Source organism: Lissotriton helveticus, chromosome 2_1 (genome assembly GCF_964261635.1).
Source record: "Lissotriton helveticus chromosome 2_1, aLisHel1.1, whole genome shotgun sequence".
Taxonomy (NCBI): Eukaryota; Metazoa; Chordata; class Amphibia; order Caudata; family Salamandridae; genus Lissotriton; species Lissotriton helveticus.
In genome coordinates this window covers 1,701,305,828-1,701,332,018 of record NC_136059.1, presented here as the reverse complement: position 1 = coordinate 1,701,332,018, position 26,191 = coordinate 1,701,305,828, and the positions used below count along the sequence as shown (strand labels likewise).

Here is a 26,191-nt window from a genome sequence, read left to right as displayed (position 1 = left end):
GGTGTAACGTCGACTTCCGGGTTCACCAAGGATCATGGGTGCCACTCGAGGCTAGAGACGCTGTTTGCCTGCCGCCAGAGAGACCAGGGACATTGCCGGTTTCTACACAGACCTTGGGACCACGCTGAGAGGATCTTTGCACGGTCGTGCAGCGGGACTGCGAGGACCAGGGGGCCAAGTACCAGCTAATCGGCCGCACCTGTGTTCTCTTCTCGCTCCGCCCCTTCGCCCTTATCAGCGCCTCGCGGCCCCCGCTCCGCGGGAGCCACTCGAGGCTAGAGACGCTGTTTGCCTGCCGCCAGAGAGACCAGGGACAGTTCCGGTTTCTACACGGACCTTGGGACCACGCTGAGAGGATCTTTGCACGGGCGTGCAGCGGGACTGCGAGGACCAGGGGGCCAAGTACCAGCTAATCGGCCGCACCTGGGTTCTCTTCTCGCTCCGCCCCTTCGCCCCACCCCCTTTTAGTCTCTCACCCTTCAATAGGAGCAACCCTTACGCGCACGCGGGATGCGCGCGGGACCGAGCTCGGGGCTAAGCCCGGGCAAAGGGCGGGCTGTCTGAGGCCGTCCGTGGTCGGGCGAGGTTGGGTTGGGACACCCCCCCTGGCTCTGTCCTCATATAAAGGGAGTAATCGTGGACTTATTAAGTATCTGTTTCCCTTTTTGTATTTTTGTCACTAGTTGTTATCATGCCTTTACGGTCCGGGAAAGAACGCTCTGTTCAACTACAGACTACCAAGGGGGTGGTTACTGGCCCCTTGGATGCCTTTATTACTAAGGCCACAGGAATCCTGGAGAAGGAGATAGCTTTTGCGGAAAAAAGGCTCTCACTTGATCTGATTAGTGGGAAACGCTCTTCGTTAGGGCCCCTTGCCATGGCGCCTAGTCCTAAAGTTACGGCACTAGGCACTATTCCATCCCTGGTTCCGGTCTTGGTGGATATACATTGTGAGGCGGAGGGTCTGTCTTTGATTCCCTCCAACAGTGATACGAGTTCTAGTGAGCCATCTAGGAGTGTGGAGGGGGGGGGGGGGGGGGGAGTGTACACTTGGTTAGCCAATCCCAACTAGATTCCTCGTCACTCGGGGATGCGCCTACAAATCTACCCGGTAAAAGGAAACGAAGAAAACGAAGTAAGGATTGTCAGAGGGGAGGTATCTCAAAAATACCCAAAATAATTGGCTCCCCCCAGCCCCCAATTATTTCAGAAGCCTATACTTGCTCACAGTCTTCTTTGTTTGATAGGGATCTCTTACCCACCTCGCAAGTCCAATCTGGTTCTTCTGACCCCTATCCCGCGAGTTGTAGTGGCGATGAGGGACTACTTGGTAAAATGGAAGTACTATTTAAAACACTTATGCTGCGCCTATTGGAAAGAAGGAGTAGTTTCTGTCCTGTAACTCCAGTTCTGTAGTAGGGGTATCTCTGTTATAGTCATAATCTAGGGAATAGTCCCGCCCATGTGCGTGGACCCCGGAGCAATCAAAAATAATCTCTTACAGTGTCAAAAAATGCAGAAAAGCATAGACACTTAAGAGAGAATTTAAAGACAGATAATGCAGCCTAAAAAGGCTACACTGTCCAGTACTTCAACTAGAAATTCCACCATAAAATCCACAAAACAGCAAAAGCCTGTACAGATTTCCCTTGCTTTACCAGCAAAATCCCTCATGAATGATAGAGAGAAGAACCTGGACAGACAAGCCCCATAGGCTGCCATTATGTGGCTCAAAACAGGATACTGTGCCTTTAAGAGAATCTTCCAGAACCTTCTCCCAGTATCCCAGAATGCATAGCAGGTCCAACTTAGTTTCAGTTCTTTTTGAAGGCGTAACACGCCAGACCTGTAGCATTCCATAAAGGAATATGTCTCTCTCCACCGGGGAGGAGGGAGGGCGCTTATGACTATAACAGAGATACCCCTACTACAGAACTGGAGTTACAGGACAGAAACTACTCCTTCTGTAGTAGGGGATCTCTGTGTATAGTCATAATCTAGTGAATAGAATGGCAAGCCCATCCCCACACCAAAGCGGCGGTGGAGAAAAGAGAATCAACACCACTATTGTGCGAACAGATTTCGCAGCGAAGCCTGTCCAACCTGAGCATCTGCCCTAGCATCAGTGTCCAGGCAGTAATGCTTAGCAAAGGTATGAACCAACTTCCAAGTGGCCGCCTTGCAGATCTCTGCAATCGGAACATTACGGAGCAATGCTGTCGTGGCAGCCTTGCCCCTGGTGGAATGAGCCTTAGGCTTACCTCCTAAGGTCTTATTAGCTTTTTGGTAACACAGCTGTATGCAGGACACAATCCACCTAGAGATAGACTGCTTAGAGGTCGCAAGACCCGTCCTGACTGATCCATAATTGATGAACAATTGATCTGACCTACGAATGTCTCTGGTTTTATCCAGATAGAATTTCAGCACCCTCCTAACATCCAGGGAATGCAAAGACCTTTCCACTGGAGATGAAGGATTCTGAAAGAACGTAGGCAAAGTGATAGTCTGGTTGATATGAAAATCAGAAACAACCTTGGGAAGAAACTTAGGGTGAGTACGCATAACAACCTTAGCAGCATGAAATACAGTATAAGGTTCTTGGCAACACAACGCCTGAATTTCACTCACCCTGCGGGCCGATGTAATGGCCACGAGGAACGCCGCCTTCCAGGACTGGTGCTGCAACGAAGCCTTATGAATAGGTTCAAAAGGCTCCTTCATCAACCTGGACAGCACCACATTCAAGTCCCATGAAGGCGAAGGAAGCCTGACAGGAGGGAATACTTTCTTCAAGCCTTCCAGAAAATCTTTGATCACAGGGATCTGGAAGAAGGAAGTCTGTGAAGGGCATTTCCTGTAGGCAGTCAAAGCAGCCAGATGAACCTTAATGGAATGGACATTAAGGCCAGACAGCGCCAGATGTAGCAGATATGGAAGGATGACATCTTCCTTGCATGTCGTAGGGTCATAGTTCTTAGACTTGCACCAGATGCAAAACCTCTTCCACTTGTAACCATAAGAAGTCCTAGTGGAAGGCCGCTTAGCCTCCTTCAGTATGTACATACAATCCTCTGGGAGATTCAAATGGCCATATTGCACTATTTCAGGAGCCATGCCGCCAAACTCAAAGACGAGAGGTTGGGGTGCACCATCTGCCCCCCGAACTTCGTGAGAAGGTCCGGCCTGCACGGCAGCTTCATGTGAGGAAGGAGAGACCGGTGAAGCAGGTCCGTGAACCACCACTGTCTGGGCCATTCCGGGGCAATCAGAATCATCTTCGCCCTGGATTGGGAGAGCTTGATGAGAACCGTTGGAATCAGGGGAATGGGTGGAAAAGCGTACAGAAAGCTGTTCGACCAGTTGATCCATAACGCGTTCCCCAGCGTCCCCGGCTGGTAGTACATGGAGGCGAAGTCTCGGCATTTGCTGTTTTCGGCGGTGGCGAACAGATCTACGTCTGGAGTTCCCCACCTTGCGAAGACTTCTCCTAGTACTTCGTCGTTTATGACCCATTCGTGGTTTTCCTGAATCAGTCTGCTCAGCTCGTCTGCCTGAACATTCTGCACACCTGGCAGATGAGTGGCCGTTATCGAGAGTCCCCGAGCCAGAAGCCAGTGCCAGATCGCCTGCGCCTCCTGAGACAGAGTGCGCGATCTCGAGCCCCCCTGCTTGTTGAGGTAATACATCGTGGTCGTATTGTCCGTTTGCACAAGCAGAGAGTCGGTCCAGAAGGACGGTTGAAACGCCTTCAGCGCCAAGTGAACAGCCCTAAGTTCCAGGAAATTGATGTGGTACGTGGACTCCGAAGGGGACCACGTCCCTTGAATCTGCAGGTCTCCGGAGTGCGCTCCCCATCCCAGGAGAGAAGCATCCGTCACGATAGTCTGTGTGGGAATGTCCTTGTGGAAGCAAACCCCTCTGAGGAGATTCTCCGCCGAACACCACCACTTCAGAGACTGAAGAGCATGTAGAGACAGTCGTATCCTGTCGTCCCAAGATCCTCTCCTCTGGTCCCACTGATCTTCCAAGCACTCCTGCAGCGGTCTCATGTGCAGCCGCGCATGTGGCGTCAGGAAGATGCAAGAAGCCATCGATCCCAGCAGAGAAGACACCGTCCTCACTGTCGTGGATGGAGAGGACAGGAGAGCCTGAGCCTTCCGAAGGAGTGATAAACGTCGCTCTTCCGAAGGAGACACGCTTGCCGACAGCGTATTGATGGAGGCTCCCAAGTACTGGATGCACCGGACCGGAGTTGGAACAGATTTGGACATGTTGATGTGAAACCCCAGCTTGTTCAAGAGAACGCACGTCTTCTGGAAGTGTGCTTGAGCTTCCGAGAAGGAGGAGGCCTTGATCAACCAATCGTCCAGGTATGGGTAGACAAACACCTTGTTCTTCCTCAGGTGTGCCGCTACCACTGCCATGCACTTTGAGAATGTCCTGGGCGCAGACTTCAGCCCGAACGGAAATACCGTGTACTGATAGTGATTGGCGCCGACTTGAAATCGCAGGAACTTCCTGTGTTTGTGTGCAATGGGCACATGGAAGTACGCATCCTGTAGGTCTATGGCACAAAGCCAGTCTCCCCGTTGCAGCTGAGGATAAATCTGATGCAACGACAGCATGCGAAACTTTTCCCTGCGAATCCATATGTTTGCCTTACGCAAGTCCAGAATGGGCCTGAACTCGTTCTTGTCCTTCTTGCGGACCAGAAAGAACCGAGAGTACAGACCTCTTCCTCTTTGAGACAGAGGTACAACCTCTATCGCCCTTTTCCTCAACAGGATGTCGGCCTCCGCCTGAAGCTCGCGCAGTTGATACTGCGAGCTGATCGGAGGAATCGATGGAGGAGGGCTGGTGAAACGAAGACTGTATCCATTGCAAACAATATTCAGCACCCACTTGTCCGGAGTAATTTTTCTCCACTCTGCCAGAAATAATTGAATGCTTCCCCCCACCGGAGCGGGTAACGGACGAAGGGGAAGTAACTGCTCAGGGTCGAGACCCAGCCGGGCCCTTGGTCGCGGTAGAGGACTGCTGTGCACCTCTACCCCTCTGACGTTTCTGGAAGGGTCTTCTGTACTGCTGCTGTTGTTGCTGCTGCTGATGTTGCCCAGAAGACTGTCCCCTTCCTCGACCATGCGACCCAAAACGCCGTTGGAATTGGCGGAAGGGTTTCTTATCCTTGGGCTTCTCCAAGCCCACCGCCGTCAGGGTTTCCGCCTCGGCCTTCATCCTGGCCATCTCGTCATCCGCGTGTTTCCCGAAAAGGGTATCCCCGGAAAACGGCAGATTAGCCACACGTTGTTGCGCCTCAGGTTTAAGCGACGTCAACCGAAGCCAAGCATGGCGCCTCTGATTGATACCGTGGCAGTATCCATGCGCGGACAGCAGGGAGATATCCGCCGCGGCGCTAATGGCCTGGTTAGAAACCAGCCTCCCTTCCTGGACGATCTCCATGAAATCCTCTCTCCGGTCGCGCGGAACGAGGTCCGCAAACCGCTCCATGGAGTCCCACAGCGCACGGTCGTATCGTCCTAACAACGCCGAATCACTGGAGGCCTTCATCGTTGCAGAGGACGTCCCACACGCTTTTCGTCCAGCAGAGTCAATCCAGCGGCTCTCCTTATCGGGAGGCACGGTGGAGGCAGGAGAGGTGGCGTGGAGCTTCCGCGCCGCCGTCACAATCACCGAATCCGGTGTCGGGTCCTTCCTCAAGAAAGCCGGGTCCGACTCAGGAGCCCTGTATTTCTTCAAGAGCCTGGAAGGCACAGCTTTCACCACCGCCGGCGTAAGGAAGAGTTGTTCCGCCGGCTCAAGTAGACTTGGCACCAGAGGCAGCAGGGGGCGAGACAAGTGTTTCTTATGCAATGTCTCAAAGATCACGGAAGTTGATGGCGTAGGAGCCGTAACCTCGATCCCCAACTTCGCCGCCCCGCGCAGGAGAACCTCCTGGAACGTGCCAATGTCATCAATCGGCGACACCCTCGTCTCCGGTGAGTCAGACAACGTAGGTGAGTAGGAACGGGTCCCCGAGGCAGAACTAGACCGGGACCTATGCCTCCTATGGCGATGCCTGGATCTCGAGGAGGATCCGCGTCCACTCCTCGACCTGTCCCTTCTAACTGAGCGTGACCTCGATCTCTTGGGTCTGGGACGCTCCGCCGGCCTCCCCGGGTCGGAAGTCTTGGGTTTAGGATGAACCTTCGACTTAGGAGTCTTCTTCTGAGGTGTCGGGAGGATGGGCATCGACACCGATCGCAGAGGTACCGGGGGAGGAGGAACAGTTGGAACCGGGGCCTGAGGCGCCGGTAAAGGAGGCAACGTAGGAGGGGGCGAAACCCTCGGAGGCGGGCCTTTAGGCAAAGGAGGCAACGAAGGCAGTGCGGCAGGCTTCCTCGGGGTATACACCTCGGAGTAATTCGTTCCTGGGGAGCCACCATCCTGTCCTGACTGCGGGGAGCCCCCCACAGTCCTGGGCCTGTCCTTACGACCTCCCGATGCCGACGAGCGGTGCTCAGACGGCGATCGTGGGTCCTTCGACGGCGAGCGGCCCTTCGGCGTCGACCGTTTCACACTCCTCGGCGTCGACCGGCTTCTCCGCCTCGACGTCGACCCCGACCAGATGGACGAACCTCGAAATCTCGACGACGGACGATGACGCCTCGACGTCGACTTCGAGCGCCTCGACGTCGACCTCTTCGAGCGCCTCGACGGCGACCTCTTCGAGCGCCTCGACGCCGACCTCTTCGAGCGCCTCGACGCCGACCTCTTCGAGCGCCTCGACGCCGACCTCTTCGAACGTCTCGACGTCGACCTCTTCGAACGTCTCGACGTCGACTTCTTCGGCGCCGGAGACCTCCTCCGTCTCGACGGCGACCTCGACGACGAGGATCCCCTCGACGACGTTGATGTCCTTGCCTTCGACGGCGAACGGCGGTGTCGCCTCGACGGCGAGCGCCGACGCCGGGCCCTCCGATGTCGTCCACTCGACGCCGACGACGAGGAGATAAACACCGGGTTCGACGGCGGCCTGTAAACGTCCCTCGACGTCGACGGATGACGTTTTCTCGACCCAGAGCCCTGGGGAGACCGGGAACTGGCCGTGGACCTTCCTCTCGACGTCGTGGTCCTAGCAACTGAACCAGACGGAGACCTCGGAAGCTTGCTGGACTTCCTGCCCCTGGGGAGCCCCCCAGAGGCCTCAGCATGGGCAGCAGAAGCCCCTCCAGACCCACCTTGAGCCTTCAGTCTTCTTTCTTCAAGTCCCTGAAGTCTGATTTTTCTCCTGTCCTTCAGGGTCCTGCCAGAGAAGCCTCTACAGATCACACACTCCTCTGGGATGTGGGAAGAGGGAAGGCAGAGGATGCACACCTCATGGGGGTCTGACTTGGCCTTCTTCCTGGAGCACTCTGGGCATTTATCAAATAATGCAGGCATTATGAACAGCCAAAGAGAGCAGAAACCCAAGAAGAAAGTCACTAAAGTACTTAAAAAGTACACAAAAAACGAAATTAGCGAAAAAACACCAACAAAACCCTTGAAAAGGGAGAGCTCAATGCTCCAGGGTCCTGCTTGCAGGAGCCGGAAAAAAGAACTGAAACTAAGTTGGACCTGCTATGCATTCTGGGATACTGGGAGAAGGTTCTGGAAGATTCTCTTAAAGGCACAGTATCCTGTTTTGAGCCACATAATGGCAGCCTATGGGGCTTGTCTGTCCAGGTTCTTCTCTCTATCATTCATGAGGGATTTTGCTGGTAAAGCAAGGGAAATCTGTACAGGCTTTTGCTGTTTTGTGGATTTTATGGTGGAATTTCTAGTTGAAGTACTGGACAGTGTAGCCTTTTTAGGCTGCATTATCTGTCTTTAAATTCTCTCTTAAGTGTCTATGCTTTTCTGCATTTTTTGACACTGTAAGAGATTATTTTTGATTGCTCCGGGGTCCACGCACATGGGCGGGACTATTCCCTAGATTATGACTATACACAGAGATCCCCTACTACAGAACTAGACTTATGCACTCAAAATTGGACATCCTTGAGAAACTTGTTAATACTAACACTGGTTTGTTAAAAAGCCTAGTTAATGACCAACTAATCTAATACTATTAGTATTATTAAGCCCAAAACCCAGGGAGCAGCTGCTAGCAGCAAGCAGTCCGTCATAGCTCCTGGTAAGTCAGCTACTACTCGCCCAGCTATAAATAATCTTGCTAGTATGGGTTCTGGAGTCGGGAACCCTCATAATGTCATCACCCCTGCACCGGCACCATGCCTACAGGTCTTAAAACCTAAGAAGGCCAGTTTTAAATCCAATGACCCGGCCCCACAATTTGTTCCTAGGACTATGTGAGGGGTGGCTCTATCCCTTCTATGAATTCTAAAACAAATTCACGAGCAGTGGGGAGTGTAATCTCTAATTTAGTCCCTCCACCATTGAAGGCTAATAAACGGGGACCCCCTCGCACAGACCTACCCATCGAAGCTACCCCATATACAATTGTTTTAACAGGTGTTTCACCCTGCAGGGAGGGTCAAATTGAATCTTATGGGGACCTTAAAAACAAAGTTGTTTTTTGGCTAAACAAAAATCGTCCCCTTCCACCGTTCTCTGTTACTGATATAATGAATGTGAGAAGAGTTGATTGGGTGGGACATTGTGTAAAGGATCTAGAAGGGGATTGTATTATCATAAACTTTAGAAATCCTTGGGTGGTGGACTATATTCGTAGAGATGCAAGGTTTGGGAGGGTGTGTGATGTGCAGTCCCTGGGTCTTGGCTATTTTTATCCCAAAAGATACAGTGTGCCAGTTGCCAACTCTTTGATGCCGAACAGCTTTGTTGGTAGATCCCAATTGGCAGGGTTCCCACATTCCCCTTTCTACCCTCGCTTGTTTAATCGCTTTGAACCTTTATCTGGTTTGGAGGGTATCGATTGACTCCATTCCGTATGTGACGGAGGGAGTGAATGTGAAATTTATGACAGCAGGGGTGATGGAGTAGACAATGTGGTAGCAAGCCTGGAGGGAGAAAATATGGAGAAGGGGTCAGTTACAGCCTTAGTAAGTCATGTAGACGGTATACGGCCGGTTGCTTGTCCCCCGAGCATAGGTAGGAATATATGTCCAGATCAGTGTGTTTCGGACCTTGTTGCACCCGTTAGTCAGGGCACGCCGCTTAAAATGGCCTCATGGAACATCGCAGGGCTAAAAGGGCGTGTGGGCTCTGAGGATTGGACAGACTTTATCGATACCTTCGACATTTTAATTTTTCAAGAGAGTTGGGCCCCTGATCCAATATATCGGGTAGGGTTTTTAAATTTTTATAAACCTGCGATCCAGGGTCCTAAAGGCAGAGCTTCTGGGGGTCTAGTGATTTGGGTTAGACAGTCTATTGATTATAATCCAACTGAAATTGTAGTGACAACCCAGATCTCTTGGGAATTAAATTACGAAAGAAAAACCATCAGGACATAGTAGTTATTAATATCTATGCCCGAGGTTGCCCTGGTGGGCGCTGTCCGGTTGTTGTTAACGAACTGGACTCCTACCTTGATTTAATTGGGAGAGATAAATTAATCCTCGTAGCAGGGGACCTAAACTGTACCTTTGAACCCTTGTTCAGCGAAGAGGAGGACTTGGGGTCCGAGGAAGATGCAGTGTGGAATATCCCGAAGTTGGCCCTGAATAAAATCAAGAAGGGGACAGAGGCCGTACTTCACTGGTCAGGGTTGTGTTTGAAGTGGGGTCTGAGAGCGGCAAACGGGCGCTCACCATCTGACAAGGTTGGCTGCCCCACTTTTGATAATGGGGTTAGCAAAAGTAGACTAGAATATATCCTGATTAAAATGGAATACTGGTCACTCCTGGTCGATATGGAAGTTGTGGTTCGCCCAGAAAGTGACCACAACCCATTGGTCATAAGCCTTAAGCTCCCATGCAATCTGATTAGGCCCCAATTAGCCTCATGCATAACGGCCGAGGCCGTCCTGACCAATGATAGAAGAAGGGTAAAATGGTGCAGGGCCGTGAAGGATGCCACTTTGTTAGATGGCATATCAAAGGAAGTTTCGATGACATTGAGTGCCATGTTGAATGTATCATCCATTTTGGATGCTGCCTCTCAGATTGGCGATCTCCATGAACAGTGTTTCATTAAACTCAAGGCCCTGCTGACTCTTCCTAACAAACAAGGGAAAAGAGATGGCAATGGGTTCCCGGAAAAAATGGTACAATAAGAACTGTAGGGTAGGACATAGCAATTTAATCAAAGCTATTAAATCACGGGTTACCAGTGATATTAAAATGGCACGCAAAACGTATAAAAAAAACCAGTGGGAGGCGAAGAGAGAGTGGGACGAGTGCCATTGGACCAATCTCTTTGAGGCATGTTTATCCCCGAATCAGGCCAAATTCTGGGAAATCGTGAAATGGGGCAGGAACCCCGACTCCCAAACTCCAGCAAACCATGTGTCTGTGGAAGACTGGGTGGAATTTTACTCAGGACAGTTTAAGGACCCTAATTTGCAATCTCTTAATGGGCAAGGGATGCAGACACCTATTCACCTTAATCATAGTCACTCGTTGATCTTTACAACCCTTGATACTGAGTCTGCTCTCAGCTTGGTCCAATCGGGGAAAGCGCCAGGGATGGATTCTATTCCGGCGGACCTTTAAAAAAAAAAACTCCAACTCTGGGTTCCCTATATAACCCTGATTGCTAATGCAATCACCAAAGGAGCAAGGATTCCAGAGTCCTGGAAAGGGGCGGAAATTCTCCCAATTTTTAAAAAAGGGGACCGTTCGGCACCGGGAAATTACCGCCCCATCAGTTTAATCGATTCACTACAAAAAATCTTTGCCAGGATGGTCCTTGCGAGAGTTCAGGGATGGATGGAGATGGAAAACATTCTCTCCCCATTACAGGCGGGTTTCAGATCAGGCATCAGCACCATCGATCAGGTATTCAGATTTACTCTGATATACTGGAAGGTGGTGCTGATGGGCGGTGGACACATCTATGCCGCCTTTATATATCTGAGGTCGGCCTTTGATCTTGTGCCAAGAGCCCAGTTGTGGGTAGTCCTGAGAAACCTGGGATTACCGTTAGACCTATTAGATCTTGGGTAAGATTACACGAGGGCAATTTTGCCAGGGTAAGGTGGGGAGGCCAGGGGCAGGTGACGGACAGTTTTCCTGTAACACGAGGTGTCCGTCAAGGGTGCGTTTTGGCACCAACCCTTTTCTTATTGTTTATTGATCAGGTGGTGAGGTTTTTTGCCGAAACCCCTACGGATGCACCATGTTTAGGTGGGACCAAATTCCCAATGCTCATCTTTGCAGATGATACTTTACTCCTCTCAAAGACACGCAGAGGGTTGCAAACCGCATTAAATAGGTTTGAGGAGTTTTGCAAGTTAAACGATCTGCAAATAAATGTGAGGAAGACCAAATTTATGGTCTTAACCAAAAATCGTCCCATTAAAAGTTTTGTTACGTTGAATGGTGCAAGTCTTGAACAAGTCGAGGCTATGACTTACCTTGGAGTGACTATAGATTATCGCCTCCGCTGGAAACCCCAGATTGACGTGCTCCGCCTAAAATTTGCACGCCTCACGGGCTGTTTAATCCAGGAACAAAAATTGTCATTAACTAAACGGGTTAAACCAGCATTTAGGATTTATGAGGCCAAGATTAGTTCTGCCATTTTGTACGGGGCTGACCTATGGGGTTACAAGGACCTTTCGCCACCGGTAAAAGTTCAAAACAAATTCTTGCGGAATTTGGTAGGTCTCCCGCAATCAACACCAATCAAACCACTCTTGCTGGACATGGGCTGCAAACCGATTAACGAGATGGCGCGTTATCGGCTAGTGGCGCTGTGGAGACGGATCTGGACATCACCGGATTTAAGTCTCTTCGCAAGCGAATTGCTGGATGTGAGATCAGTACTGGGTTCTAGTAACATTCCTTGGCTACGTGAGGTGAAATCAATTTTGGAGGACATGGGTCTTAACGACCTGTGGGTTTCACCGGGGTCCACTATATTCCCATCAAAGCAAGCCTTCAAAGCACTTTACTGGGCATCTGCTAAACTTCCATCCATTGCGCAATCTGATGTTACCAGCTTGACAGGCAGATTTCTGGGCCATAAATGAGACCCTCTTCTGGAGAATTATTGGGACGTTATTACAAAAACTCTAGATAAAAAACTATACCATCCGTTTCGAGTTGGGTCCCTGCCAGTAAGATCTTTTACTAAAAATTGGTCTGGTCATTCTAATGAGCTCTGCCCCTGGTGTGTTGACCAAAGGGAGAGTGTGGGTCACTTTGTCTTTGCATGTCCAGCTTATTATGCCCCTAGAACCAAATGGGTTAGGCCTATTTGTTGCAAAAAGAAAATTAAAGGCAGCTCTGAAGCTTTGTGGGCGCTACGTACTAATACTTCAGAGATGGTGGTAATAGGTGTGGCTAAGTATTTGGGGTGGGCATGGATCATCCGAGCCAGACACCTGTAGACATCTGCAGCCAGTTGATTGATAAAAACTTTATTAGGGCTTTCATACATTGGGCCTTTAATAAATTGTTTAATCGCTTTTTAATGATGAAATGTTTTAGGTAAATATGATGTTTTATTCATTTTGTATCCCATCAATTTTATTGTACAAATTGACTTTTATGATGTATTAATCGAATAAAGACGTATGAAACCTGAAACCCACTAGAAGATCATACGCAGCATGAGCATAGTGAGAAAGCAGATGGAGGAGATGGCGTTGATCTGTGATTTCATAGTGAGCTTGTCAATGATGATTCTGAGGTTTCAGGTACTCATGGAGGTGGTGCGGGTCCAAGGTCTAATGGCCACCAGGGGTCGTTCCATGTGTTGATGCTGTTGACAAAGATCAGTATTTCAGTCTTGTCTGTGTTCAGCTGCAGGTTGTTGTTCTTCATCTATTTAGCGACATTTGTAATGCATCTGTGGAAGTAGGTTCGGGTGGAGGTGGGGTCATCGGTGAGTGAGTGAGAGTAAGGGTTGACTTCATCTGCATAGGAAATTATGTTGAGATCGTGGGATCTAACAATTCTGGCCAGCTGGGTCATATATATACACGTTGAAGATCGTGGGTCTGAGGGATGAGCCCTGGAGGACACCGCAGGTGATCTCCTTGGGTTCAGAGGTGAAGGTGGGAGGTGGATCCTCTGGGTTCTTCTAGTGAGGAAAAAGGGTATCCATCTGAGCACGTCTCCTTGGATGCCGGTGTGGTGGAGTCTTTCGATCAGTGTGTGGTGCGATATAGTATCGAAGGCTGACAAGAAATCAAAGAGGATCAAAGCTGCTGTTTCTCCTCGGTCGAAGAGGGGTCAGATGTTGCCGGTGGCTGCGATCAGGGCAGTTCTGGGCTGTGATTGCTGCGGAAGCTGCATTGGGAGGTGTGGAGTAGTTGGTTCTGCTCCAGGTGTGTCAGGAGTTGATTGTTGATGATCTTTTTCAGTACCTTAACTGGGAATGGGAGCAGGGAGATTGGCGGGTAGTTTTTCAGTTTGATGGGGTCTGCGGATGGTTTTTTGAGTGCTGGCCTGACTTCAGCGTGTTTCCAAGTGTCGGAAAATAATGCGGTAGTGATAGAGGTATTGGGTAGGGTGGTGAGTTCCTGGCCGATCCGTTGGTTTACGAGGTTGAATATGTGGTGCAGGCATGGGTCTGGGAGCTCGCGAGTGGAAGAATTTCATGGTGGAGGTGGTGTCCAGGGTGGAGAGGATGTTCAAGGATGGTCAGTGTGTGGTACGTGTCAGTTACGGTGGTGGCGTATCTGTCGAGGAAGTCGGACGGTGTCGGTTGGGGTTTGAAATTTCCGTATATGGTTGCAATCTTGTTGTGAAATCAGTGGGCGAGGTTGTCGCATAGCTCCTGTGAAGGTGTGATGTTATTTTTGCTGACAACCGGGTTGGAGAATTCCTCAATGATGTTGAAAAGTTCTTTGGTGTTGTTGGCACTGATTCAGATGCATGTGGCAAGGGATGTCTTCTTTGTTGCCCTCAGTAGGCAGTGGTAGAGGTTGAGAAAGGTCTTTAAGGTGCCTGTCTAAGGTGCCCTCGCTGATCTGAGTTCTTAGGTGTACCAGCAGGCTTTTTTGGAGGATTTTCTCTAGATGTTGCTCTTGATGGGGATGGCTGTCTGCACAATTGGTGATCCATGCGTTGAAGTATTTCAGTCCCTGTTCCGAGGTTGGTGGCGGTAACAGGGTTGGAGGTATTGAGGGCATTCGCCCATGTGGTCTCTGAGATTTTGCTCCACCTCCAGTGGGGGGCGTTGGTCATCATGGGGGTGGCGGTGCAGGGGCTGGAGATGCTGAAGAGAACGATGAACTGATCGGTCCATGTGAGTTCTGTGACATAGCTGTATTTGACACGGTGGAGGTGAAAATTGGGTCCAGCATGTCCTGCGGTATGTGTAGGGTCGTGGACGATCTGGGTCAATCCGAGGCTGCTCATACTGTCAAGGAGGTATGCAGTGTTTTTGTTGTTGGAGTCATCAATATGGAAATTTAGGTCGCCAAGGACGATGTAGCCCTTGGAGTCTAAGTGCTAGGGGCTTGTATGTGAGGGTGCCTCTGATGGTTGTCTTCTCATCCGTGTGGAGCTTGAAGTAGAGATGTTCCATGGGGGTGTGGTGGTGGTATTGATGGTTGTGGTATACTGTATGGTCTTTTTGTGGATGATGGCTGTTCCTCCTCCCAGCTTGTTGGTGCGGTCCTGGTGAGTGATTTTATATCTGTCTGGGATCGCTGTGGCAATGTCTGGGACAGATGTGGGGTGCAAGGGTGGGGATGAGGTCCCATAATTCAGTGGAATGCTTGCATAGTGAGTATGAGTTGAGAAGGGCGCATGTGAGTTGGTATTTTTGTTCAGGTGGTGTCTGTGGTGTGTTCGGGGTAATGCCGGTGTGTTGGCTGGTGAGTGTGCAGTGGCAGTTGAAGTGGCAGTGGGCGCAGCAGACAGGTCCTACTGTGGAGCGTGGGCAACTACAGTTGCAGTGTTTTTGAGAGCTCTTCACTGGCTACCTGTCAACAAGAGAATCACCTTCACCAGAAGCTGGGGAGCCCAACCAAAGCAATCTCTATGAATTGAACTTCAAAACAATGCACACAAACAAAAAAAGAATTATACACTAAAAAATGCCTAAATACTGAAATATGCAGATTAATTCACAATCCAATTTGGAAATGTTTTATAATTTTCAATTTCTTTGCTACTTTATTTGTATATCATACAGTCATTTTAATTTATTAATTTTAATACTATGTTATTTTGGAAAATAGACACAGACTCCCTGAATAGGCCTTGCAGATCCCGAGTGCCTCTCAGACTGCAGGTTTACAAACACTGGTCTAATATATACAACTTGTGCAAAATCAAGACTGAAGATCTGTCAATGACACAGCACCAGTACATTGTTTTACAGGTACTTTTTCTGGAAAATAAGGATAGCCTTTATTATTTTGGGGAAAGAAACAAAACTTCCTTAAGTAGATTTGTAGCAAGTGTCCTCCAGATGCAAGCTGAAATTGGAGCGTATAGAAGTCACAAGTGCAGGTCTATTGAAAGCAATGCCTTGAGATCGGTGGGCTTTGAACTGTGACTTGTGTGGAAGAAGCAAGCATGCGCTTGGGTTTCTCTATACCAATGCTGGGTTTGGTCACAAAAACGTGGCAACAGCATCCAAATGAGGAAAACTCAATATCTATACAATAACATTCTAGTTAAGAGGGTAATTTAACATTTGCTAGTTGGCCAAGAAGAAACCTGTAGTACAAATTGTGAAAAAGATAACTTCTAGACAAGCAGACATGCAACACTTGTTGGGCTATGGACAGACATGGATAGATTGACTGAGGCTTTTGTCAGAACTCTGGGATTGCTTTGGGCAGATACAGTTTATAATATAGACAAGCCCAACACCAAATATTCAAGTGAGAACTCTTGTGTGATGGAGAAGGACTGGGAATTGAATTTGGTGTCTTTGAAGCGTATTTAGTAGACCAGATTCAATCCCCCAGAAGAAAGACTACTTGTAATAAGTGACTATCTTTGCTTTCTCTTAGGTTTCTAACGACACACTAATTCTTTATAAAGGATCTCTATTATAAAGTTGAGGCTTCTGGAGGGTCAAGGGGAGGAGTAAAGACAGGTGAGGAGGGAAGGGGTAGCAGAAATGAACACCTATTGTTCTTTACTCAATTTTAATTTGGAGTGTGTAAGAGTTACTATAAGAATGTTAATACTACTCAGGAAGCATGTTTCATGATCCTACAGTGGCGGATCTCGCTTCATGGAGCTGTAGTGAAGCTGGAAGAAAAATAGGTCTGCACTATATAAAGAAACCTCAGCTTCATCAATCAAATCAGCTACACATTTCAATGAAAAGTAGCTGAAATAAGAAAGAGAATCTAAGGATACTTGCTACTACTGAGGCTTTTCTATGAGTGAAAAGTAAATCTCTGCCACATAATGCTTCAAAGAATCTCCAGCGCTGAGGTCATCAGGGCCAAGCCAAAGGAGACCTTATCCAATGAGCTTGCTAATTTACATAAACCATCTGCTATCAACATTACCAGAAAACTACAATAATTATGCTACTTTGTACTTCCTCAAAATGTCTGTGGAAACATCACACAGACGTTTGTTAATTTACCTTATAAGGAAAATGCTCCTTTATTAAAATCCAACTGAGGTGTAGCTTAACACCTTGACTCACAAACTGAGCAAATCTCATATATTTAAAAATGGAACTCAAATTGCTTCATTAAAGTCTAAACCAATACCCTTATAATGCTAAACATCCACCTCTGTGAACACACTGAGTTCAGTCAGGTCACCTATGAAAACTATAAGCCACCATACGAAACATTGTGGAGGGAATGTGGAAAATGCATGGTTAGGATTATGAGAGTGTGTGTTGTGCAGTGGTTTTGGTCTGTCCTTGTGTGAGAATGAATACTTTCCCTTCATAGTTTATCCTTGGGTTTACTGGCTGAAAAATTAGGTATTCACACAACTGCACATCCTTTCAGTTGTCCTGCTCTGCTATCATCTCGTTGAGGTCTCAAGCGAGAAAGTAAGAATATGCGTTTTCCCTTATAGTTTTTTTTTAATGTTTTTATTGCTATTTACAGGTTACATGTAACAGATATAGCAAACATTTTTGGATGTTATTCGCTGACCTTTGTATAAAAATAAAGAAGAGAGACATACAAACATAAAACATGAAACATAAAACCCAAAGTGGGAGCGGTTTGTTGGGCAGGAATGTGGCTGTTGTCTGTCAGGGGCGGTGGGCCTGAGTTTGTGGAAGAGATGTGGTTATGGTGGTTTGAAGGTGTCCATGTGTTTGTCCAGTTTGGTCCACATTGCTCGGTCGTGGTGTCTACCTGGCGTGTTTCTAAGGGCGGTGGTGTCCGCGCCCCTTGGGAAGATCACCCAGTTGAGCCATCCTTTAAAGGTGGCTTTGGCTGTATTCTTCCAGTTTGTGAGTATGATTTTTGTTGCTGTGGTGTGAAGGAAATCAAGGAGGTTCTTGTCTTCTTGCGTATTGACTTCTTGTGAGATTTGTGCTGTGGCTAGTGAGGAGAATGTGAGCTTAATGTTGCTGCCTAGTATGTCATTGGTGAAGGCCAAACCCCATGTCCAGAAGTTTTTGACTTTAGTGCAGTTGAGAATGAGGTGTTCTAGGTCTCCCTTTTCTGTGTCACAGTTCCAGCATCTATCATTTTCTAGTAGTCCAATTAATGCTAGTCTTGCTGGTGTCCAATAGACCTGATGTAGCAGCCAGAATTTTGTCAGCGCCAGTAATGGCGATATCCTATTCCTAGAAGGGGACGCCCACAGGGTGTGAAGCTCTTGTTGTGACAGTTTTGTCTTAGTATGGGTTTCCCTATAGGCCGTTTTTTTGTCGTTTAGTTTGGACGCACCTGGTCGGAGAAGTTTATATAGAAGCAAGACTTGGTGGCCTGACTGGTTTATGTTCTCCATTAGTTGGAAGATAGAGGGGTTCTGTCTGTGAATCTTTGCCTTCGTTAGGGCTGTTTTGATGGCTAGAAAGTTGTAAAGTTCTACGTCAGGCAAGTTGTGTTCTTCTTTGAGGTGGTTGAAAGTGTAAGGTACTCCATCGGGTTCTAGTTGAATTGGGAAGTGGATGTCTGCGCATTTCCATGCCTTCATGTCAAGGCTTTTACCTCTGTATTTAATCTTGTGGTTCCCCCATAGTGTTTCCCATCTTGAATATCTGATGCTGACCTCTAGTTTCCGGTCTATTGTCAGTAGGGCTTTTTTTTTGAGAGCCTTAGGATGGGGTTGTTGTTGAGTGCGTGTTTGTTTGCTGTTAGTATAGTGAGTGGTGCAGAGTTGTTTAGGATCGCTCTCTCTATGCTTAGCCACGTGGGTGTGTATTTTTGAGTGGGAAGCAACCAGTGCATTCCTTGTCTAGCTATGAATGCTAGTTGGAACGTTTTTGGGTCCGCTATGTTTAGCCCGCCTAGTTTTTTTGCTAGCCTGAGCTTGCGTAGGCCTATTCTCGCTTTCTTGCCCTGCCATATAAATTTGTTGATCATTAAGTCTAATTTTTTGTGGAAGTCTTCTGTAAGGGGCAGTGGGAGCATGTCTGCTAGATAGTTAATTATTGGCGTGACCCTCATTTTGATTGTTTCTATGCGGCCCTACCAGGTGATAAACTTGGGTGACCAGGAATCTAGCAGGGTTTTAACTTTGGTCAGCGTCACTGTTTCGTTGAGTTCTAGAGTGCTTCTTAGATTGTTTTTGAATTGGATGCCCAGGTATATGATGGCTTTTGGTTGCCACGTCAGGCCTATATTATCTATTACTTCTCTGGTGGTATGGACGTTGAGTGGCATGCAGTCGGATTTGTCCTTGTTGAGTTTATAGCCTAAGTGTTTGGCATATGATTCTATTGTGTGCATGAGTGCTGGTATGGATTTGGCAGGGTCGATAGTCGAGATTAAAAGGTCGTCAGCGTAGGCGGCTATTTTGGCAGTCGAGTTGTTTATTGATATTCCTGCTATTTGTCTGTTCGCTAGGATATCCGTGATCAGGGGTTCTAGCGCTAGAAGGAATAGTAGCGGGGATAGCGAGCAACCCTGTCTCGTTCCTCTCTCAAGTACGAATGGTGCGGAGGATCCTCCGTTTATGGCGATCTTTTCTATGGGTTTTCTGTATAGCGCCATTACTTTCTTCGTGTATTCAGTTCCTACGTTGTATTGGTGTAGGCACTTCTCGAGGAAGTGCCAGGAGACTCTGTCAAACGCTTTTTCGGCGTCAAGTGTGATAGCTAAGGCTGGGTGCGTCGAGTTTGAGGCGTGTTCGATCATGTGGCATAGTAGTCTGGTGTTATCATGTGACATACGTGATTTCATGTACCCTACTTGCGTGTTCCTGATTAGTTGCGGTAGGAATTTGTTGAGTCTGGTGGCTAGTATTTTTGCGTATATCTTGCAATCTAAGTTGATGATGTGTCTTTGCCTTCTTTGGGGATGACTATGATATCAGCTTGTGTCATAGTTTCTGTTGTTGTGCCCTCTTTCGCGCATTGATTGAATGTTTTTGTCAGGACTGGTGCGAGAAGTTCTTTGAACTTTTTGTAGAAGGGTGCTGTGTAGCCGTCTGGCCCTGGTGCCTTGTTGTCTTTAAGTGAGTGTATGGCTGTAGCTATTTCGGATTGCTTGAAATCCTGGCCTAATGCTCTAGCTTCCTCATCTAGTAGTTTGGGCAGGTTGAGTTTGTTTAGGTAGTCTGTGGTGCCGTGTTCGTCTATGTTGTTGTCTTTGGTGTAAAGCTCTTGGTAGAACTCTCTGAAGGTCTGTCAGATACTCGTATGGCTTGTGTGTGTTATGTTTTGTTTGTCAGTAATGTTTGGGATGGAGTTTTGTCTTTGTTTGCGTTTGAGGTATGAAGCTAGAATCTTCCCTGCTTTGTTGGCTTCGCATAGGTTGATCTGTTTGTACTTCTTGATCCACAAACCTGCCCTCTCACTTAGGATTCTGTTGTATTCATATTTCTTAGCTGTGAGGGTGAGGAGGAGGTCTGAGTTCATCAGATCATCTATGAGTTTTGCTTCTAGTAGCTTGATGTCATTGTCTTGTTTATTCAGTTGCACTTTTGCTTCTCTATCTCTCCTGGCTTTAATTTCTATGAGGTTACCTCTTATAGTCGCGTTAAGGGCTTCCCATAGACATTTTGGGTTGTGCCCTCAATGTCGTTTTCTCTGATGTTGTTTTTGATCGCTGTTTCTAATGTTTCCTTGTCTTCTTGTCTAGCTATGGTTATGTTGTTGAATCGCCACTTTCTGGTGGTGTGGTCGTTGTGTCTGCCTGTTAGGTGTAGACTTATGCACGAGTGATCTGAGATCATCCTAGTTGCTATCTCTGTATGTTCAATCAGGTGCGTGTGTGATTTAGAGATGAGGGTGTAGTCAATTCTGCTGTAGGTATTGTGCGGGTTGGAGTAGAACGTATAGTCTTGAGTGTCTGGGTGCTGTAATCTCCATGGGTCTTGTAGCTGGAATCTATTGCAGATATTTTTTAAGATGCTATGCTAGGCTGCTGGTGTTGTCTTGGCGTGTGATTGTCTGTCTAGAGTGTGGTCTAGGACTAGGTTAAAATCGCTAGCTACTATGTTTAGATCGTTCGTGTGGTGTCTTCCTACTACCTTGTTTACTTTCTCCCAGAATGGTGGGTTCTCCGTGTTGGGTGCGTATATGTTTGTTACCGATATTGTCTCCTCTCCTGTTTTGAGTTGTGTGTGCAGAATTCTGCCTTCCTCATCGTGTTCTACATTTACGATTGTCATTTTGGACTTAGAGCTCACCATGGTGACCACTCCTCTATTTTTTTCCTACTGGTGCGCATGCCAGGTGGCCTATCCATCGCGCTTTGAGCTTGTTCGCATCTTCTGCCGATAGTTTAGTTTCTTGCAGTAGGATGAGGTCTCCTTTAGTTTTTGCTAGATAGTCTAGTATCTTTTTTCTTTTGACCGGGTGGTTCAACCCCTTAACGTTCAACGATATCACCTTGAGATCCGATTGTAGAGTGTCATTCTTACTCATTGTCTCTTGGTTGTGGTCGCTCTAACTGGGTTTCTGAGTGTCTGGGAAGTGTATTGTGCGGTCTGTCTTGTCAGGTGTCAAGGTGCTCTTGGTGCGTAAGGTTTTGGGCCTGACTCCTGTCCGGAGTTGTGCATTGGGTGTGGTGTTGACTAACATGACTAACATGACGAACGCGACTAATACAGAAAAACATAAATGACGAATACAGGTGCTCCCCCCCCTCTCCCTTTCTGCCTATCCCTCCCTCCCCTCCCCCTCCCTACATCGTTGTTCTGGAAGCGGCGACAGCAATGTCCTCCGCTCCCCCGGGTCTCTACTAGGGTTGGCGATCTTGTTGTGAATCGTCTTTAGTGCGCCCTCCTATTTTCCTTGGCTCTATTAATATTGACTTGGTCTGAGGCATTGGTCTAGACTGTACATTAGAAAGGATATGTGTCGCTTTACTCTTGTAGTTGTTCTTGGGTTCTTGGTGTACTGCTTGGGCTTCTCGCGTTGTCCAGACGTTTGGAGGTGTGCACGTTGACTTTGTTGAGGTAGAATCGTTGCCTGGCTTATTCAGTGCTTGTTAGTGGTAATGTTTTAAGTCCTTGTCTGAAAGAGGTAGATATGGTTGGTTGATCATGTTTGAGGTAGATCTGGTTGTTGTTGTTGCGTGCTGGGCACCTATTCTGTGTTATCTTGTGATGCTCTTCTTTTCGCCGACGTCGTTGCTAGTTCCATAGCTTGTGGTGTCGTTCCCCTTAGATGTCGTGCTAGTTCATTTGGGTCATCAAAAATTAGTGTTGCGCCGTTGCTGGTTATTCTGAATTTTGTGGGACCGACAAAGGAGTATGTTATGTTTTTCCGCCTTAAATTTTCTCTCTGTGCGAGGAAGCCTTTCGGATATCTACTGTTGGTTTGGAGAAGTCCTGCGTCAGTATGATCTTGTTACCCCCCCATTGTAGGTTTGCGTATTTTCTTGCCACTCCGAATATCGCTTCTGTATGGTGTGAGCGTAGGGGTTTGCATATTATTGGCCTGGGAGTTTGTCTGTTGCCTTGTTTCTGCGCCGGGATTCTGTATGCCTTGTCTAGTTCGAAGGGGTTTTCAAACTTCAGATTTGTCAGTTTCGGGATGAGGTCTTGTAACATGGCCATGCACGAGCCCGTTTTGTCTTCTTCACCTTCTGGGATGCCCAGGATTCTTATGTTCCCTTTTCTCTGCCGGCCTTCGAAATCGGCTGCCTGTTTTTGTAGCTCCATTGTCACTTTGGCGATGTGGTCCATGGTCTTGTTTGACAGTTGTGATTTGTCCTCGATGTCGCTGACTCTTTGTTCGACAGAGTTGATTCTATTGTTGGCAGTGTGGATGTCCGCCCTGCATGCTGCGAGTTCCAGTTTGATGGCATCCGTGTCTTTTTTCGTCGATTTCGCTAGTTCGTGAACTTTGGCCAGTTTTTTAAGGATGACATCCAGTGTGGCATTGATGTCTGATCTCTGTTTGAGTGGAGATTCTGGTGTGGCGTCTGCTTTCGGTTTCTTTTGTTGTTGGGATAGCTTCCCACCGGTACCCGCCATGTTGCTCAGCCCTCTTTTGGACTGTAGGATAGCGAATCTCTTTTGGTCACCCGCTGTTGGTTCCTTGTCTTGTGCTTTTTTGTCTCGCTGGTTTTCCAGCAGGGACTGGCTTTATTTTTGGGCGAGTGTCTCTTATTGCTCCCTTCGTTTTAGTCTTTGGTGTTGCTTTTGGTTGTGTTGGTGCCACTTTCGCTTTTGTTTTCGCGTACTCCGGCAGCGCGCTCTTTGTGTGTGCTTTTTTCTTGTTTTGGGCGGTAGGGCGGTTGTTCTGTCTCTGTTCGTTGTTATTCTGTGAGTTCAATGGCGCCCTTTGTGAACGGTATGTATGTCTGTGTTGAGGTTTGCTGGACGTTATATGCTTGGTAGTGTTCGGATAATTGCTCGTTTACCCTCTCGCGATGGCCGCTGTATTGCGGTTTGCTGATTGTGTGAGGATAAATGCCCACTGCTCCTCTCAAGATGGCCGCTGTGATGTGGAATGCTTCCTCTGTATAGCTATATGTCGGCGGATCGGTGCTCGTTACTCCTCCAGATATGGCCGATGTGTTGTTAGCTGGTGGTTGGACCCCTTGTGCTTCTTTGCTTGTTCGTGTGCCTGGTTGTGCGCGGCTTATTGCGCTTCTCCTCAAGATGGCCGCTGTATTACTGTTTGCTGATTGTGTGCCGGTATTGCTCGCTTCTCCTCTCAATATGACCACTGTGTTGTGACTTGCTCCCCCCTCTTGCCTGCGGAGCGCTTTCTTGTACAATTTTGCGTACTGTCTGGGCGGCGGCTGAGTTTTCTCCGCATGATATGGCGGTGGCAGTCCCCCTCAGGCTCTAGTTGTGCTTTGCCTCGTTGTTTGCAGCTCGGTGCTTGCTTGGTGCTTGCTTCCACACCCAAGATGGCTGCCTGTTCGTACCCGCCTGTTCGTGTGAGCCCTGCTCGCCAGTTAGCTCCGCAGCGCTCTAGTGAGCATATCCTTCACTGAGGCGGGTGCGTGGTTCCGTTAACTCTGCTCGGTGCACTAGTACCTTGCTCTGCCACGGTAGTGCCTTTTCTTTGCTGGCCCGGGGCTGGAGTGCTAAGTTTAAGTTTTCTAAGATGGCCGCCCCCTGTAGCAGTGTTTATTTCGCTTTCGCGTATGCTTGCGTCTTGTACACTGTTCTGTTTTTAACCTCGGTAAAAGTTGGGCGGGGGTGCTGTGGAGGCTATTTATTGTTGTTGCGCTGCGCTAACCTTGTGTTCTTGATCTGTTAATCCGCGCGGTCAGCGGTGCCTTCGTTTATCCCCCGTTGTAGCTCCCGCCATCTTTCCGATTCCGCTCCGCTCTGCTCACACGATCGATACTTCCTTATTTTTGGGTGCTAGGTCTTTTGCTCGGCTCGGTATTTCTTGCTGTGACGTGCCTGGATGGTTCCGGTTGGTAATTCTCTGCTTGGATTCTACTTTTCCGGTAGTTTTGCACTGATTATTCTTTTTCTGGTCCCGGGGTGCAGAGGAGCTTTGGACTTACTTGTCTCCTCTCATTGCCTTCCAAGCCACGCGCCCTTCCCTTATAGTTTAGATTCTCTTTTGAGCCACTGCTCAGCAACTCCTCGTTCTTAGTAGGGTACTGCAAGACCATTGTGCAACTCTTTCCTCCCTTCTCACACATTGCCCGTTTGATCAACTTTTTTACGGACCTTTTAAACTTGAGAGTCCACTTGTAAGCATAATCAGTATGTTCAGCACTCGGTTTACATTTTGCAACTTCTCCACCCTGTATTTATGTATGTGCTATTTATACAGTCGAAACCTAACAAAAAGCAGCAGAGCACTGTACAGAGTTCAAGGCAAATTCAATGTAGATGTGTAACTGTAGAGGTAGCTGATTTCTAGAAGCAAAAGTGAACTGGCACTGCATCATGGTGTAAGATTATTTAAAGGAGTGTTCAGCTCTACCCCAAATTAGACCAGTGTGGGAGTAATCCTGATGAATATGTTGTTCAAGATCCTGGGTGCGTAGATTTAGAAGGCCTGTTGCCTTGTATTCCTTTTTTTGCACTGCTTTGTCCACAATCCGATGGGGTACTGGCAGAAATTGTACCACGATTCAATGGAGATAGCCCTAAAGACAAGATTTGTTTTTAGCCTTTTGCACAGTGACTGATTCAACGGAAGTTCATCTGTACCTGCCTCAGTATTCCCTCTTCTCTTTTCAGAGCAGAAGCCATCTTTTACACATTATATGTCGTTCGTATTTCACCTTCTTTTGTACATGGTTGATTTGTGGTCCTCAAATGACCTTCATTAAACTTTCCATGAAGATCTAACACAGATATGCTTATTGCCAGCATTAATTATTTCCTTCTATTCTTAATTTCCATCAGAATGATGCCAAAATGTTGTTTCTTTGCCATGCATTTTTTATTTCCCCCATCGCAGCATGTTCAGATTGTGCCCTTACTTTCCACAAAGTACCCCAAACCCAGTTTCATTCACTTTTCTGAGCTGTGACTCAGCAGCTCATCAAGACAGTTTGTGCCTAACTACTCAGCCCACACTAAAACCAGTTCAAATGTGCCTCGAGCTTTTCTGTGGTGCCCACCAGGAATTCGCCATGTAGGGGGGTCCTATTTTAAAAGCTTGAAAGTTTCCTTACAATCACTTACTCCTCTCCCTCCAGGCAGTGGACTGTCCCTACACTGTGGTATCAACAGCAGCTTCTGGGTACTCTCGCTTGGGATCCTCCTACATCATCTAAGTGCTTTTGCTTTCCCATGCTTCTTTGCCTATTTGAGCACCGACTCAACCGCTACACAAGTTTACTCTCTGTCAATGTCTCTGCTCTTCCTTCAGCATTAGGGAGGAACAGAGGTCCCATAAGCCAACAACTGTGGAAACTCTGCACCTGTTGACGTACTATCCACTGGAGCCTACTTAAGCACCAGCGGTACAAAAAGGGGTGGTGATGGACCACCACCCCCTTTTGTACTACTTAAGCACCAGGGCATCCTCCAGTCACACTGGTCATAGAAACTGAATCTGAACTCCGTAGAATAATACGCATTGGATCTGGTAACACAAGCAAAGTGACTTGTGCTTATCATACATTGCTTTGACCAGTGCCATATTCAGCATTAGATTTACATGACATTCCGGAAGAGAATGGCTGGCCTGTTTTGTGAACTTCTGAAATGAAGGTTAGGTTCCTTATGGCCCAGAAAGTGTAGTCCCAAAACCAGCTAAGGGAAAACAAATTAAGTATAACTGCGTTACCGGAGTAAGGGGCCTATCAAGCACTTCAGAGACCATCTTAAAAAAAATTAGAAAAGCCCTAGAACTGAAGTAAAACATCATTATGCAGTGCAACATTCAAAGGATGAGTCGGTAGGTGGAGAAATAGCAAACTGAGGCATAGCTGCATAAAATCCTAACGTTTTATCCAGGATTTGTCTTGTCAAACTAGCTTTTAGTCCATCAAACATGATGTCAAAGAGCACAAAAGCATGGAAAGATAAAGAGTGAGAATGAAAGATATGTGCATTCAGTT

General features: G+C 47.7%; 1 protein-coding gene across 4 annotated transcripts in view; it reads right to left on the bottom strand.

Annotated features, from left to right (window-relative positions):
- The window catches only part of ZNF462 (zinc finger protein 462), a 215,161-nt gene that overhangs the window by 80,057 nt on the left and 108,913 nt on the right, over positions 1 to 26,191 (bottom strand). The gene's annotated exons all lie outside the window — the stretch shown is intronic.